The sequence below is a fragment of the Anopheles arabiensis genome, chromosome 2 (genome assembly GCF_016920715.1).
Source record: "Anopheles arabiensis isolate DONGOLA chromosome 2, AaraD3, whole genome shotgun sequence".
Taxonomy (NCBI): domain Eukaryota; kingdom Metazoa; phylum Arthropoda; class Insecta; order Diptera; family Culicidae; genus Anopheles; species Anopheles arabiensis.
In genome coordinates, this window is record NC_053517.1 from 93,984,345 (window position 1) to 93,999,856 (window position 15,512).

The 15,512-nt window shown below is 47.7% G+C and overlaps 1 protein-coding gene and 1 long non-coding RNA gene across 4 annotated transcripts in view; one reads left to right on the plus strand and one right to left on the minus strand.

The window, feature by feature from the left end:
* The window catches only part of LOC120893923 (fringe glycosyltransferase), a 111,565-nt gene that overhangs the window by 60,792 nt on the left and 35,261 nt on the right, over nucleotides 1-15,512 (plus strand). The gene's annotated exons all lie outside the window — the stretch shown is intronic.
* LOC120893924 overlaps nucleotides 1-15,512 on the minus strand; it is a 40,580-nt gene that overhangs the window by 3,438 nt on the left and 21,630 nt on the right. For 2 of the 3 annotated variants that reach the window (XR_005738161.1, XR_005738164.1), the window contains exons 5-6: nucleotides 12,124-12,563; nucleotides 11,911-12,041 (exon numbers count right to left, since the gene is read on the minus strand). This is a non-coding gene — a long non-coding RNA (uncharacterized LOC120893924). The remainder of the gene's footprint in view (nucleotides 1-11,910; nucleotides 12,042-12,123; nucleotides 12,564-15,512) is intronic. The other variant, XR_005738162.1, reaches the window with a different exon arrangement.

The following is a 15,512-nucleotide window of genomic DNA, read 5'->3' on the forward strand; positions in this document are numbered from 1 at the left end:
ACCTTTGGCTGCATCAGAAGCACGACCTGTCACCGGAGGGAACAGACAGACACACCGGTGGGCGGATCGGTGGCCAAACTTGTACGACCGGCACTGACAGCGACAGTGACTCCCGAAAGACGAACCTAACCCACTGCTGCCCGTGCGGTCCCGGCTAGAAGCGATCGTTGACAGGTTGTACCGTTTGCATGAGGTGGTGCCTCTCGTGTGTTGCTGCCGGTTGGTGGCAGATCACGGTAAGATTTTTGCCTCACACACAACCCTTGTCTCACAGCTAGACAAGTACCGTTTTGAGCTGGAGAAAGAGATCTTTATTATTCATGTTCATCAAATTCCGACAAGCCTCCGCCACCACGAATTCAAATCCTAGCGTGGGGATGATGGGAATATGTGTTTCCATTATCGATTTGACATTTGACTCTTCGTGCTTATGCGAGTCATCGTGCTGTGCAGTTCGGACGGGCTGTGCATGTGCTCCACATTCGACTAGCGCTAGGATGCTTGCTGACCCCGAGAGATTGGCCCGATAGGATCCAATCATGTTTAGGCATTTCGAACAGCAGGGATTCGTTGTTATTCCGTTGGACCCGGTAAACAGTTGTACATAGCTAGGCTAACAGTGTGATGGTTTGGAAACAAACACATCAACTCAGAAATTCGAATTCCCAAGCATGGACCTACATTTCAGACAGTTTTTGATATATGTTAGTCAAGTACTATTTCTTTGTTACTATTTTTCTACCTGGCAAATTTTAACTTCAATTTAACACAGTATCCCCAAAACCAGACAAAACGCTTCATCATGGGCCTAACAAGACATCAAACCAGAGCTTACAGGCTGACATGCTTTTAAACAGCCAAACAAAACAATGTTACGAATTTCATAAGCTAACTGGAGACTAGCCAGACCCGAGTCCATTTTCATGATCGTACGCAAAGCAAAAGGTTACAAAAACCGTTTTTGCCATCAATGAAATGCATTCGCGAACAACATCCCCGCAGACCTCTACAGGGGTCTGACCGCCGTCCAGACCGGTTGGAGGTGGATATAACGATCACGATAACAATTATGCTCGCTCGTGTGGCTGCTGGAGAGTGCTCCCGTGGTAGTGCTCTGAAAAAACTGAAATGACCTATAAGAAACTGGATTAACGCTAGATCTAACAAACACACACATGAACATAGCCAAACCCAACCGCCAACTCCGGTAGGATTTCTTTGGCTGGCCAAAAGCGAATGATTTATCTTTTTGTTTCAAAAATTTTGCACAATTTTTATGCCACCCTTTTGCATATCAAAAAGCAGCAGCAGGGATATAGGGAGTTGAACGTTTGAAGCAAAAGACAATGAATGGTCCAACAGCACCTAGCAGTATGTATTGTGCAATCTCGCGTTGGGTTGGGTCCAAAAATGGATACAATGTTTTGCATTGAACATGCGCACGTGCTTGCCGTGCAATCGATTGTGCCCGGGGGCAAGACATGTTGCTGATGCAACAACAACAAAAAACCTTGGCGCCCTTCTTTGTTTCCGATCGTGCCTTTCGGTGGCTTGGTTGAAACGAACCGGGGTCACTCGCTATATGCAGCAACGATCGATTTAAGATTGGATGGAATGGAAAACAGTGGTATGTCACATAACTCACCAACGATCTCTCGCCAAGTTATGCTAACCATTCTGCTTAGTTTGCGTTGGTGGTCACCGCAAATGAGTCACCGAAACACGTGCCTGTTGTTTGGATGGAAATATGGGCGTCCTGGTGCCTCCTTCGCAAAGTAAACAGGACCCAAATGACCAAGCGGCAATTGATCAGTCATTCTGAGCAGGCTGGTCACGCGCCGCATATTAATACAGTGATGGACAACGCAACCGTTGCGAGTACACCACGCGGATTAAAGATTTACTTTCGTTGCTGATGCCGCCTTCGACTTCGACTTCGCTTTCAAGTTACCGAACGTTCAATTGGACGGCCACAGACCGCACCGGAAATTGAATTTTAATCCACACGGCAACTGCTTGATGACGCTTGATGATGGTTCCGATAGTGAGCATTACTACAAACTCTTGAACTACCTTCAAGAATACTCATACAAACAATTCTTCCTGCCATAGCTTCATTACAACAAAGTCTAGCAGAACCACACGGAGAGCGGTAGAACGTTTTAATGATTTCGTTCCACCGAGAGACGACCGCGGCCGGCACGAAAATCAATCGATCGAAGCAAGATCATTTAATCGAATTCCTTTCCAAGTACATCCTCCTATCGGCCTTCGTTTCGATGTTTGATCCTCCTTCTTTTCCGATCCTCCCTCCTCTTGCTACTCGCTCACCAACCAACTGATCTGATTGTAACGATAATTGATTTTTTACCCCTTCCCCTTACGGCCCACGAAACCTTGCCGGAGAGGGAAACGAACACACACTTTTAAGGGCAACTGAACTCATAAAACGAACCAAGCAAACCGGGACCTAGGCAGGTTCGTCGAGAAATTAAACGAATTCATTCGACCATGTGCAAGGGAGGACCGACCATCGCTATGGCGAAGAAGATTTTAAATTAACAAACTACCGCGACGCAGATACACACAACAGGCCGCGAATCACGACCCCACGAAGCGTTCGCAGCCTTGCCACACGATAAGACAAGCGGGTGCGAAGGAAACAGGCACAGCAAATTAGAATATGATGGTACGGCAGGCGACGAACCCCGGGCCATAACTCCTGAGGCAGCAGTTGCGTAAAAATGCAAGCATTTCGTGTCGCGATCGTGTCGCTTGCGTGCGTGGAATGGACGACATCCGTTCCCGATGTCTTCCCTATATGCGATAGCCACCTGCAGCATGTATGCACCTCGCTCCTAAAAAATACGCCGGACACAAATGGTTAATGCATCACCTCCAAACACGCGAAACACTTGCTGCCGCACCGTCGTGGCATCGCGGATTGGGGTGCAAAAATTTGTTCACCCGTCAGCCCGTGTTCACAAGCGGGCGTTTTGAGAACTCACTCGCACTCTCTTCCGCAGAAGATTAATGCGTTATTTTAAAGCCTTGACTCGCAGCGCTTCGGTAGAAAGAAAGGGAGTTTCACTAATTTGTTCGATGACGGCAGACAGTTTGTGTGCGTGCGTGCAACGCTAGCAACGGCAAACACGGTGCAGTAAGTTTGCATCAATGTAAAGCTTACAATGTGCGCTGTGTGAGCGTGCGCAAACACAACACGTCCTCACCTTGTACGTTAAAGCGACAAACCGTCGAGGCTCTAAAGAGGTGGAACAGCACCGAGAGGTGTGCGGTCACCGACTGTAGCGCCAGCTTTTATCAGATCGCAACGGCAAAACATTCCAACATTCGTTTCAACAATTAAATCGGTTCATCTCGAAGACTGGCCGTGTTAAGTGTTAACAGGGGAGGAAAGAGAGAGAGAGAAAGGAAGCAGTGGAAGACTTCGTTACTGTTGCCACGAATGCCGAGCACTTTTACCCCTTCAGCACTTACCCTTTGTTTTTTTCCCCCCAAATCATTCCTCCCCGCGCCCTCGCACACGGTCGAGTGGGTTCTCGTGAGCGTCGCATTTGGGATTTATTTGTTCTGATCCCGAATAATCTACCGCGAGCGGCAAACAAACCGCGCCACAGATTATCAGAGGCCACCCAAACCGATTGTGTCCAGTGATGGTGTACGTATCCCGCACCGGACGGGACGGAATGACAAAAGGCGAGGGCCAAGTACTCGTGGAGTTCGGGTACGAATTTGAAGGGAATAAAAACGTTTCAAGCAATCCTTGGCTCGAGAACTATCTGTTAGAGGACGCTTTAAAACTCACTCTCTCTCGATCAAGTTTCAAGAACTGTTGAATATTTATACATCTTCTGTTGTTGTGTCTGCACGTCATTGTCTTCGCCTGTTTTTCCCCCTGAGAAGAATCCTAGCGCGCAACGGATACAATTCAACGATTGATCGACGTATTTACAACGTGCGCTACAATCCGCATCCGAAAGTTGGGCCGAGTTCCCCAAAAATTTATATATTTGCATACTCTTTGCAAACGTTGTCGATCACCGCGCGAAAGGAAAAGTCAATCGATCGTTTATCACTGCTTCGGCATCAAATTAGACGTATCCCTGCTTTTGCAAGCTCGATCGGTCGGCTCTTGGAAAGCCAAACTGCCGAAAGCGTTCCTTAATGTTATGCGTATTGTTGTGGGAATCGTTTAGTCGCTTCTTCCAGAGACATCTGCACACACACACACACAGAGTATCATCTTCTTTTGTAAAATCCCCGCCATTTCACATCGATCAATTTCACAATGACAGTAATTAGATTAATGTTTCTCATTTTCTCTAATCTGACCAAATCACTGCCTTAAACATCTTTCCGCCCGGATCTCCAATAGCATTTGAATCGCCGAAACGTGTAATCTGATTTGGATACCGGTAGAATCGATTGTTTGCGGTTTAGAAGAAGAAACGTACAGATAACTTCAATGATAACCGTAATAAACGAGAAGTGATCCGTTTAGCGCAAAATAACGGCGTTCGGTTCCAAGATTCGATTGCTTCCACCGTTTTACCTTGGGTGCGTATTAACATGGTGTATCATTGGCGTATCAAAACGGGAGCACCCTAGACCCAAGGCGGGTCGAAGCATTGGCCAAAGATGCTTCAGGGTATTCGTCCGTCTGCTGGATAAAACATCAAGTCACTCCCAATTTCAAACTAGTTGCTGGTATTCGTTCTTTTAAGACTAGCTTAGGAACAATCGATTCGTAGCACCAATCAAGTTCATTCCCGTACATAGGTGAGCGTGATAAATTCGTTTTGATCACTTCATGAAAATGCATTTTATCTTCAGGATTCAGGAACTAACTCGTTCGGAGCTATTCAATATTTCGCTCTGGTCGCTTTATGACCGCAGCGACCAGTCTAGCCGGTTCAGTTCCTGTTCATAACGCGTACTCCAATGTTCCCACAAGAATCTATACGATCTTGCACTATTTATTACTTCAAATTCCGTTACCCTAGAATTGTCGATCGGACAGTGCGCCCGAGAAATAGTTCGTGGAATATATCTAACCACAAGAGCCCAGTACGGCATGGACCTTCGCCTTTTCGCACGATGGGTGGTCACAACCGCAGCTCGTACACGCTATTGTAGATCATTTGACCACGCGAGTAGCATTACTGCAAGCGTTAGCAGCCGATTCACTACCACGCTGGATACCTGAACCGGTTTCAGTCTCCCATTCTGCGGGCTTCATACTACAGAGATGCTCTGTAAAGATCTACCCTAACGTTTGGTAGAAGCGGCTTCAAAACATCAAACCATCGTGCATCTGTAATACTACTCTCTTCTGGTGCTGTATAGCTACCTTAAAATCTTAGCTTAAGCACACTGGCGTACAAAACGTACTAGAGATATGATCATCTCCGTCCGTGATGATTTTACACGGATCTAGATCAAAGATCTTATCGCTTTAACGCACGCACCACACCGGCATATGTCCGCTTGGGGGGGTAATGATCATGATGGAAGAGCATCGACCGTTGCAATGCGTCTTCATCCGCTATAGAGGTAAAAGAGTAGCTACCAGATCACTATCAACGAACCCTTTCAAGCGACAAAACGGCTCATCATCACACTCATCACACCGAACCCACTGCCAGGTGCGTTACTTCTCCAGCCGGTGCGGCACTGATCATGCAGGCCTAGATCATCATGTGTAATAGTGTAAACGAAATGAGTTCCTTCCATCGAGTCAACACTCTTTGCAAACATGCTGCGCTGCACGCCATTCTAATGGATTTCTTCTTTTTCTCTCTCTCGTTCTAGGTAAGTGTGACGAAATGTACGCGCTGCTAATCAAACCGGAACACAACAGATGACTTGTGGCGTCTTCTGGTAGTAGTGCGGTTTCTACACAACCTCTCCTCGGCAGGCTTTCGGTCGGTAAAAATTCAATTACAAACGTGTGGAGGAGTTCAGCGAACCTTCTCCTTATGAAGGTTTTTTTTCTCCTCGAATATCCAAACCCGAAACTCTAACTAGCAAATCATTTAAACCATTCCACAATAGGACAGTGGTGTTAAGTTACAAACCCCTAAACCAAAACTGTCAGACCGACAGGCCCAATGTGTTCCGGCCTGTTTGTTCAGGTCCGCGGCGTTCGGGTCCGTTTACTTCCGAACGAAGAAGCTGGGCGATAAATCGTCGTTCGACAACCGGCGGGGTATTCTGTGCCAATCTGCCTTTTCACCCCAGTGGTCCCCCATGCCCAGCAGTCCCGGTCAGCAAATGGTGCTGAAAAATGACTCCCCGTTTTTTTTGTACTTACTCTACCGTCTTTCACCTCAACCGCCGCAATCTCTTGCGGAAGGAAAATTGCGACGATCAAGATGTGGCGGCCGATCGGGTTTAGTTACGCATTATGCACACTTCATTACATTTCTTTACGTGTCCTTTCCTTTGCGTACGATCCGCGTGCTTATCTTAGCGTTTGAGCATTTGGGGCGGAGTTGCTCTGGCGGATGCACCGAACACCGAACAGACGACCGTTACACGTTCTTAAGCGTAACACACCACAAATCTTCCGTTCGGAAGCACCGACGGGCAGCGCAAGGAGTAATTACTTTTCCGCCGCAGCATACGCCGCCATAGCATGGCCTTCCCCCGGCCTTATTTTGCTTGCATTCCTTACTACGCACACACCGGCACCGGCACTGTCTGCCTTAATAATTGGTCACAGCTTCGGGGGCAGTCTTGCCGTTCGCTCGCACTGTCGCTAGCGCAGTGGCTCCTGGCTGCTCCCCGGTGTGTCCGCGTGCAAACGCAGCACACCGAACGGGTACCGAACAAATGAAGCGTCATAAAACATTATTGTCTTTAAATCTTCGTTCGCCTTCGGTTGGGAGTAATTGATCGCGAGCGAGTGATCACGCTGGTATTAACCTGGGGTTGCAGCTGAAGCTGAGGATGTGTTTGCAGAATGCTCCTACGGGCAAACATATTGGAGTGTGTTTTCATCTTTACTGGTTACCGCTGTTCGTTTTGGTGTAGAAACGGGGAGCAAAAAAACGGGTCACTTTAGGTTTTTTTAGTCCAACGTCCAACGGCAAGTAGCATTATCTCTGCATTCTTGTTCAACCACTGCCCTTCTAACGCTTCCATACATCATGTGGATGGTTGATTTAATTCAAAGAAATTGCACCAACAAACTCAAACTAAAAAAAGCAAAGAATATTAAAATGTTAACCCATTCATACAACTCACAATGCCAAATTTCTTAATCCCCCTTCCACTCCCCTTATCTGTGTAACTGCTCAGAATTATTTGCTCAAACACACCGTTAAAATGCATGCTTAATGCCGCGGCACGATGTCGATCGACGCGCGACGCCTGGTTTCAAAGTCGTGCTGGATTAAATTTCGTGCAGAAAATAAAAAAATCAGTATACCTCAGAGCTTAGCGCGGCAACAATAATTTACACCGAAAGAAAACAGCAACAGTGAAGGCCTTTCCACCTGTGTGCACAGCGAATAAAGGAATTAAATATGCAAATCGTCCCCCCCCCCCCCCCCCCCCCCCAAAAGGCAACGGTATATAAAAAAACACCACGCTGCACTCAGTCAGGCGCATTTCGGTGCAATTCGAGCGAGGTAAGGTGATCTCATTTTAATGACAATCCTCAACCGACAGCATATCCGTGCTCGTTTGCTGCGTTCCGTTCTTGCCGTTTTGTTTAAAATAAATTATTTCAAAATCAGCACCTTATGGTGCTGACATTACTAGGGGGGCCTCTTTCATCCGGAGCGCAAGTCCCGACAACGAGCAAGTGGCAAACAGAACTGCTGTGCACACAACATCACGACTAGTGTCGAGAGAGAGCCCTTGGCCGAAAATAACAAACAATTAAGCATCGAAACATGCGCGTCTCGCAGCACGACCTTCCTTTTTTTCGGACAAATAATTCCCTTTTCCCAACTGCTTCCCACCGTGCGACAAACATTAACCACAATTAATTTCTCGCACTCATCGCTCAAGAACCGGGCGTCAGCAACGAGCATTTGTGGCTGCAACCAACGGTACCCGATATATCCCACCTGGGTTCAATTCCCTTTAATCCCAACGGGACACACGAGACACCCGTGGACGAGACTCATTTGCGCGCGGCGTATTAAGTTTTTGCCAGGAACCGTAAAACGATGCACCGGGACGGGAGGGGTGTTGTGGCAAGCACGCTGTAAAGCTCGATATCCCGTACCGCCTTAATGGGGTGGACAAATGGGTGTCGGCCGTGGCCATGTAAATGGTGCAACCGGCTCGCGAAGATGAAACTCGATCGCAACACGAACAAGCGCACGGGCAGTATTGCAGCAACTTGGGTTTGCTTGGGGAAGTGTTTTCCCGATCCGGGCTTGGAGATAGGCGGCCACCACCAGCAAACCGCCACATGCCCTCGCCGCTCAGTGTGTCAGTTTTATTAGCCGTACTTTATACCTCCTCCTCGGGCGGTGATAAAACAAACCCGGCGGGGCGATATGGAGGGGAAATGTAATACTAGATCGCGAAAGTATGTGTCCGCGTGTGGTCAAACTGCGGTACCGCAACGGTGCGCAAGATGCACCCTGCGTGCCCTACACACACAGGCCATGTGGCGTTTAAAACGCGTAAAATAAATAGTGTTAATTAGTGGAATCCGGCTTTTCGAATCGGCTGCTGCTGCTGCTGCTGCTGACCCACGAACGCGTTACACCGAACAGCAGGGGGTAGAGCTAGTTTTTAATTCCTAATCACCATCGCCCGGACATTACCCGGCCGGGAGATGATTGCGCCCGTACTCCACTTTCTATCGCTAAAGATCATGCAATTGCCGAACGCAAAACGGGGAAAGCCAGTTTCAATGCCACCCATGTCTAGGTCCACCGATCTGTTTTCCAATACGATCGCGCAAGGAAATAAATGTGTTACTTCATTAGCGGGAGAGCGCCTGCCCAGAGCGATCGTTCGCGAGCTGCATCTCTGCAAAGCACGCAAAGCACAAGAAACGGTTCTGCACGTGCCTTCCCAACACACACGGGACGCGCAGGGCTGCCACCCCACGTCCAGGGGTCAAATATTGAGGTTAACAAACCGAAGCCGTTTTTCGCAACGGTTCGCTCCGCTTCCAGCCGATTGCGGGCAATCAATTGCTGCAACAAAACCGCCACCACAGAACACACCCGCGCCAAGTAGTGCAAGATTAATGCAATTGTCACCACGCGAACGTTGCAGCGCACACTTTTCGGGTTCGCGCAAGCCGTCGGGTTTATTTTGCAAAGGGCTAAGCTGCAAGGGCCGGCGGGTTGGCAACTGGGGCGGTGGTGGTGGTTGCCGGTAATGATAATTTATGACTATTTGTTGCAAACCCGGGGGTTTACAGTCGCCTCGGCTGTCGGTGTTCATTTGCCCTCCTTTCGGTCTTGACACATTTACGATGATTCATTTGGATCGGTTGCCCGCTATTGTTCGCGCTCTCGTGTGTGTATGTGTGTGGTAGGATGATGCACTATCTCCACCAAAGGAGCTAGATCCGTCAGGGAGGTTTGCGATTAGTTTCGCGTCAGTGACACCCACGGCGTCGTGGTCATTTTCAATACCTTTGCCAAGTACGTACGCGGGCGGTTCCCCGTGTCTCGGCACAGGTAACAAATTGACACCTTTTTACATTGCTGGGACCTTCTCCTGGTCTGAGCCTTCCATGCTGACAGTGTAATCTTTGCGGGATTGTAGGGGATTGCAATCTAAAATTATCAAAGAATGATGTACTGTAGATTACTAACATTAAGTGTTTTGAGATGGAACATAACCTTACACCATGGTGCCCTTGGTTGTGTCAACGACAACTACCCAACAGCGCCTAATTCTTGGCGTTAATCTTCACTCCGCGCACGCTCCATTAAGCCTTTGATGCCACTTTAAATGCTCCTAATGGTCCCGAAAGCCTTTGCGCGATAAACTGCCGAATACAGCCGCCAGACCCAGCAGAGCATGTGTTTTCGCACCGAGACCTCAACCGGGTGCCCTTTAATCGGTACACCATTTTCACGACTTCCATAATCGTCACAGCAGGCGTCCCAGTTAGTGCGTGCGGTTCCCTCATGCGCCAGAACATCCAACACGCTTGGGCAGCTCCAATTTGGACTCATTTGTCATCTATACGCCCTGGCATCTCTGTTTGCTGAAGCAACCGTTTTGCAATCAAAAGTAAATTTCCGTTTAATGAGATCCGAACAGTACAAAGTGTTTCGGCGATCAAGGATTTGGATGCTACAGCCCCCGGAGGGTTTTTGCAGAAGACACGGCACGGTTGAGAACGAAAGCATTAGTCTCAGTGGTCTAATTTTAAGTGCGTTCTTCATTGTAAACGTGTGTGCCTTTACACAGTAAGAATCCCATAATTTGTTCCGCATGTTTACCGGTTCGTCTCTTTCGGTGCAATCAAAGTAATCGCCCGCGAATCAACGGCTTATGCGTTTGGAAGACACAAACACACACACACACAGAAAGCACGTGGTCACGATGTCGATTAGCGCGTGATGTCTTTCTACCTTCGCAGACAACATCATCATCATCATCGTCAGCAGTGTATGTCCGCCGGAGAAAATTTCAAATTGAAGCAATGTTACTCAACCAACTGGTACGGGCTGATACGCCAACATCCCGAATGTCCTGTGACGCTCCAATTAGTATGAGGGATTAATTAAGTTAAAGCAGCGCACGAATATCCAAAGCTTTGCCAGTTCCATCAAGAATGTTCGAAATGGTTCTTGCATGGTCCCATCTCCAAAGGGATCTTGGTTGCGTGGTTTAATTTCGTAAATCCTTTCTCAGCCTACGCAATGCTTCTTATGTCAAGAGCGTTGCAACCATTTCTGCCATTGCGGCTACGCACGTGTGGGACGAACTCGCACACACATATTCCTGCGCCAAGACAGTATGCTTCGGAGCAGCATTGGAGCAACCAGTCAATGCTGTGGATTATGCATCACCACGAGGATGCACTGCAGACATGCAGGGATGCATGCGACAAAACAAATCGAGACGGTTTTTGTGTGTAGGCGACATAAAAAGGCGGATTTTCGGTAATCCTTTCTGTTTGGGCGAGCTTCTTGTCATGTCTGCAATGCTTCTTCACACATTCTTTGGGGATTTCAACATGTCTCCATTCCTCGATTCTTCTAACTTAGATCCACACGAACGCACACGCCCGGCTGCTCAAACTGGTTTCGAACGCGTGGTTCGCTCCCGGCACTGTCAATTGGTTGTGCTCTTATGCTGTTTGTTGCGAAAATCACAACTGGCAGGACAGTTAAAACAGATTCGTTTGGAGAGCGGGAAGAGAAGTATCCAAACATGGAGGTACTTCTTTTTTTTAACGACTTTACCACGCATCGAACTCTGCGAGCAGGAAAAAGATTTCTCCTAATTAACCCCGACATCGATCGTATCGGGCTTATTTGGAGCATTCGTTCTGAGCCCCAAATCGTGTCACTCTGAGCGCGGTGACGCAAAGCGTTGAGCGTAAGCAGCCCGTATACTTCCCGACAACGGTTGGATTTGTTATTTCCAAACCTGATATGCAACGGCTAGCGTACCAAAACCTGAAAAAGCTCGCCGCTTTCAAACGGAAGCGACAAAACCTTACAACATCACTGAAATAAAGTAGACAACACTAAATCTACTACCGGCGACGATGACTAATGAGACGTTTAATGAGACCTTGTGAGCGAATTGGACCTTGGAGATAGGGACAGTCCGTTCCAATAAATCCATAAAAACCCTCTTTCGTTTTATACAGCACCCCAATGTAATGAATGCTTTTTCCCGAATTCTATGTCTGTCCCTTTGATGTCCCCCCTGCTCTCTACATACCTGTTTTTTACCAAGCATCCGGTGAAAATTGTCAAAAATCACTCTTGATCGTCGTCGTCATCGTCACCGTTTACTGTGAGACGATATCAAGATGATGGGACACTGTTTTATGACGCTCGGCAGAAGGGAGACTAAGGGAGAGGAGAACCAAAAATGGTAGCCATTTTAAAAACAAAAGCTTCAAACGAACGAAACATGACGTTTTAAACTTACCTACCAAATCCAAGAACGAGACCGGCAGAAGGAGGAAGATATCGAGCAAGGTCGTAAATATGTTTTATGTTGCACCTTCCCGTACTACATCCCGCCACCTCCCTCCCGGGACCTATCCGGTTGCGAGTTCAAAGACCTGACGGGGGCAAAAGCGACAGCAAAGAGTCTATAAAAAACCAGCGCTCCACACACGGACATACACACTGATTTTGAAACAACAGCCGCGCAATAATAGGTTCGATGTTTTCCGATCATCTCGCGACGATTGATTTTGGACTGTTGCGCTGTTGTTGCTTCAAACCGCCTTCGGCCATTTCCAGAAATCTATTAACGAAAACTTCCATCCGCCCGGGCGGCACTACGGATCGGGTAGTTGCGATCTCTTGCTGTCCATTAGAGCATGGGGACGTTTGCACCAGGCAGCTTGATTTTTTCTTGATCTGCAGAGCGAGGCGCACAGTGAGAGAGATAGAAGAAAAAGCGCTTGTTAAAATTGAAGAGAATTAATTATTTTTTAATTATTATTCAAATTTGTGATAATCATCATCATTAATTATCTTTTACCCCCTTCTTACACGGGGTGCCCGAAGAGAGGGCCTAGAATTGTTCTAGTTTGTTGGGAAGGTATTCGTCACCTGTTAGAGAGCTGTGCTTCGTTACCTCGTGGGAGCCCAAGAACTCTAATGCCTTCCAAAGGCGGTAGATTGATAGAAGTCATGAGCCATCTTTTTTTTTCGGCCATGCTTCTCCTATACACCTCTGTCGTATTAATTAATCAACGCCGGTGAGAGGTGAAGTAGTAAAAAATGTACCTAGTTAATTGATTTAGTCTCACACATAACCTTCGTCTTCTGACGTACAGACCCTAAAATGCTAGGACTTGAGCGAATAAGTTCTATTCTTAACATAATACTACGAAGACAATTTTTAACACTATACCGTTCGATCAGATCCAGCATCTCTCTGTCTTTCTGACTGCGGTCTATTCTACAACGCAACCTATTAAGATAACACAACATTCGGCGGCAAACTGTTGATCTGGCGGTATGCGTCAGGTGTCTCTTGTTCACTTTTAACCTCCAAAGAACGGACCCCCGAACGTTAGTACCGTAAGCGATAAAACACCAAACATCTAACGGATTTTGGGAGCTTCCGGACAACGCCCGTGAGACACAGCCCAGAAAAAAAACCCAAAACAAAAACAAGAAAGCTTTTGCCGACTGGTTGACAGTAATCTGGCCAGACTCCCAAACAGAACCCAGTGAGAGGGACCGGATTTTGACAGATTTATGGTTTGGGCGGCTGCGAGTGAACCAATGCGAACAATAAGCTGACAGTAACCGGCCAGTAACGCGTCAAAAGCTCTTGGAGAAAGGCACCGCGCGCGCACTCAAATCAAATGGCAATAATTACTTTCACCCGTGCTCATTGGGTCGGAAGAATTGGATCGCCGATCTGAAGGCGTGATTGCGCATGCTCCAGGCTTTAACCGATCTTGATTGACGAATGCCCATGGTTTATCGAAAAACCTTCCATTAGACATGGTTACTTTTCACCTTTCTGTGCCGAGCTCCAGCACGCAAGAACGGCTAGAACGTTCTCAAAAGGACCCAACAAAATGGCGAACGGAATACGCTCCCACTCCTCCTGTTCGCTTTCTGCGATAAGTGCTGATGGCTTAATGAGAAACACTTAAATTAATTTATCCAAACCATACACACAAAGGGACCCAACCGAGATAATCTGTCATCTCTTGGTCGGCTGCACAGAAGGCACAGTTTGCCGCGTGTTTTTCTGGCGTTCCTTCCTTTTAGACGCCCGAAAACCCCTGAACGTGGGGGGTCCTTAAAGTGCTGCGACCTGCATGTACTCCTTTCATTCCGAGCGATCGGAGAAAGGATTTGTGCACCGCTTTGCCCACTGGGCGGCTTAAAAGCTATAAACAAACAGCAACAACAACAATCGTCCTCCTCCCATCGCCGGGATGTTTGCCGCGCCCTTGCATCATCGGGGTCTCGCGTTCTGTGTAGCTTTTACGCCACCGCCGATGCCGCTTTTGTCAATTCGAATTCGATTTTTTTTTTATTATTATTTCCCCTCATCGCACCCTGACATAATGGCGGCATGGTGGCAGCACATTCACTTGAAGGGCTTTGGCGGCCGGTTTCAGGCACCATTCTCTTCCCGATTGATCTCGTTTCATTTGCGCGAATGGCGCAAAATTTTGGCGATTGTTACACTTCGCGTACGGCGACGCACTTAAGCCCGGGTTGTTTCGTTTCCATCCCTCATCCGTGCCAGGTGGTATTGAGTTTCACCTGACATGACTTATGAAAAATGAGCGTTACATGTTGCGAAAGGAGCAGCCGCCGCATCATTAAAGGAATGGGAAAACGTCCGCCCTGTCTGTTTGTCCTTACGCGAGCGAAGGGCCTTTCTCTCAACTGTAAGGAAGATGTAATCATTCGTTCAACCGTCCCAAAGAAATAAACCTTTCTCTCTCCGCTGCCGTGTGTGATTGTGATTTTAATTGCCAAAAGGGAAATGTTATCGGCTTCCGAGAAAGAGAATGATCTCCGCCGTGATTTTTTGGGTGTCGTATAAATAAGCGGTTTTTGCCTCAGATGATCCAACGCCAAGGCGTTCGCTTGTGCAATAAATTCTTACTAACAAGCTCGTCGCTGTACACCGTTAATCCACAATGCAACTTCGTGTGCAATAAACCGACAAATTTCTAATCCCAAAAATGCTACGAAGCAACAAAACCCTATCATCCTGCTGTAAAACTGTTACGCAAATCCCAGCAATCCTCCAACACAACAACGCTGTCCCCACAGGTCGTTCCATTTCACGTTGGCAAATTGTGGTTTGCAAATCCGACACACGAACCCGCAAACGAAAAAGACACAAACCTTGTCGCGCCAAGCGACGAACCCATCCGCGCCGCCGCTAAATCTTTCGCGTCCGCTCCTAATTGCTAGCGATCACGCGATCTCGGAGCATCCCGCAATCGTACCGCGATTAAATTTATTCACACTCACCAAAACCTTCCAACAGAGCCGGCCGTGGGCGCATCTGCACATGACTTTGAGCTGCAGGTGTAGAGCGAATCGGACGATGGTGCCGGGAAGCAACGAACCTGCCGATACTAATTCACGCCATCCATCCGAAGCCGTTGGGGTGCGATCAGGTTCCCCCTTTACCCGGACGATTGAAACAGGTTGCCCTAACGTATCTACATCTACCTGATAAAGGTTTGGTCCCGTTTTGCAGCACGTGAACACACACATTTCGCTCTAGCTGAACAGATTCAAAACACCAAACGTGTGTGTCTGTGTGTGATGAAGCTGCAACGGCCGTAATGCATGATCAAATGATCGCTTCTTTTT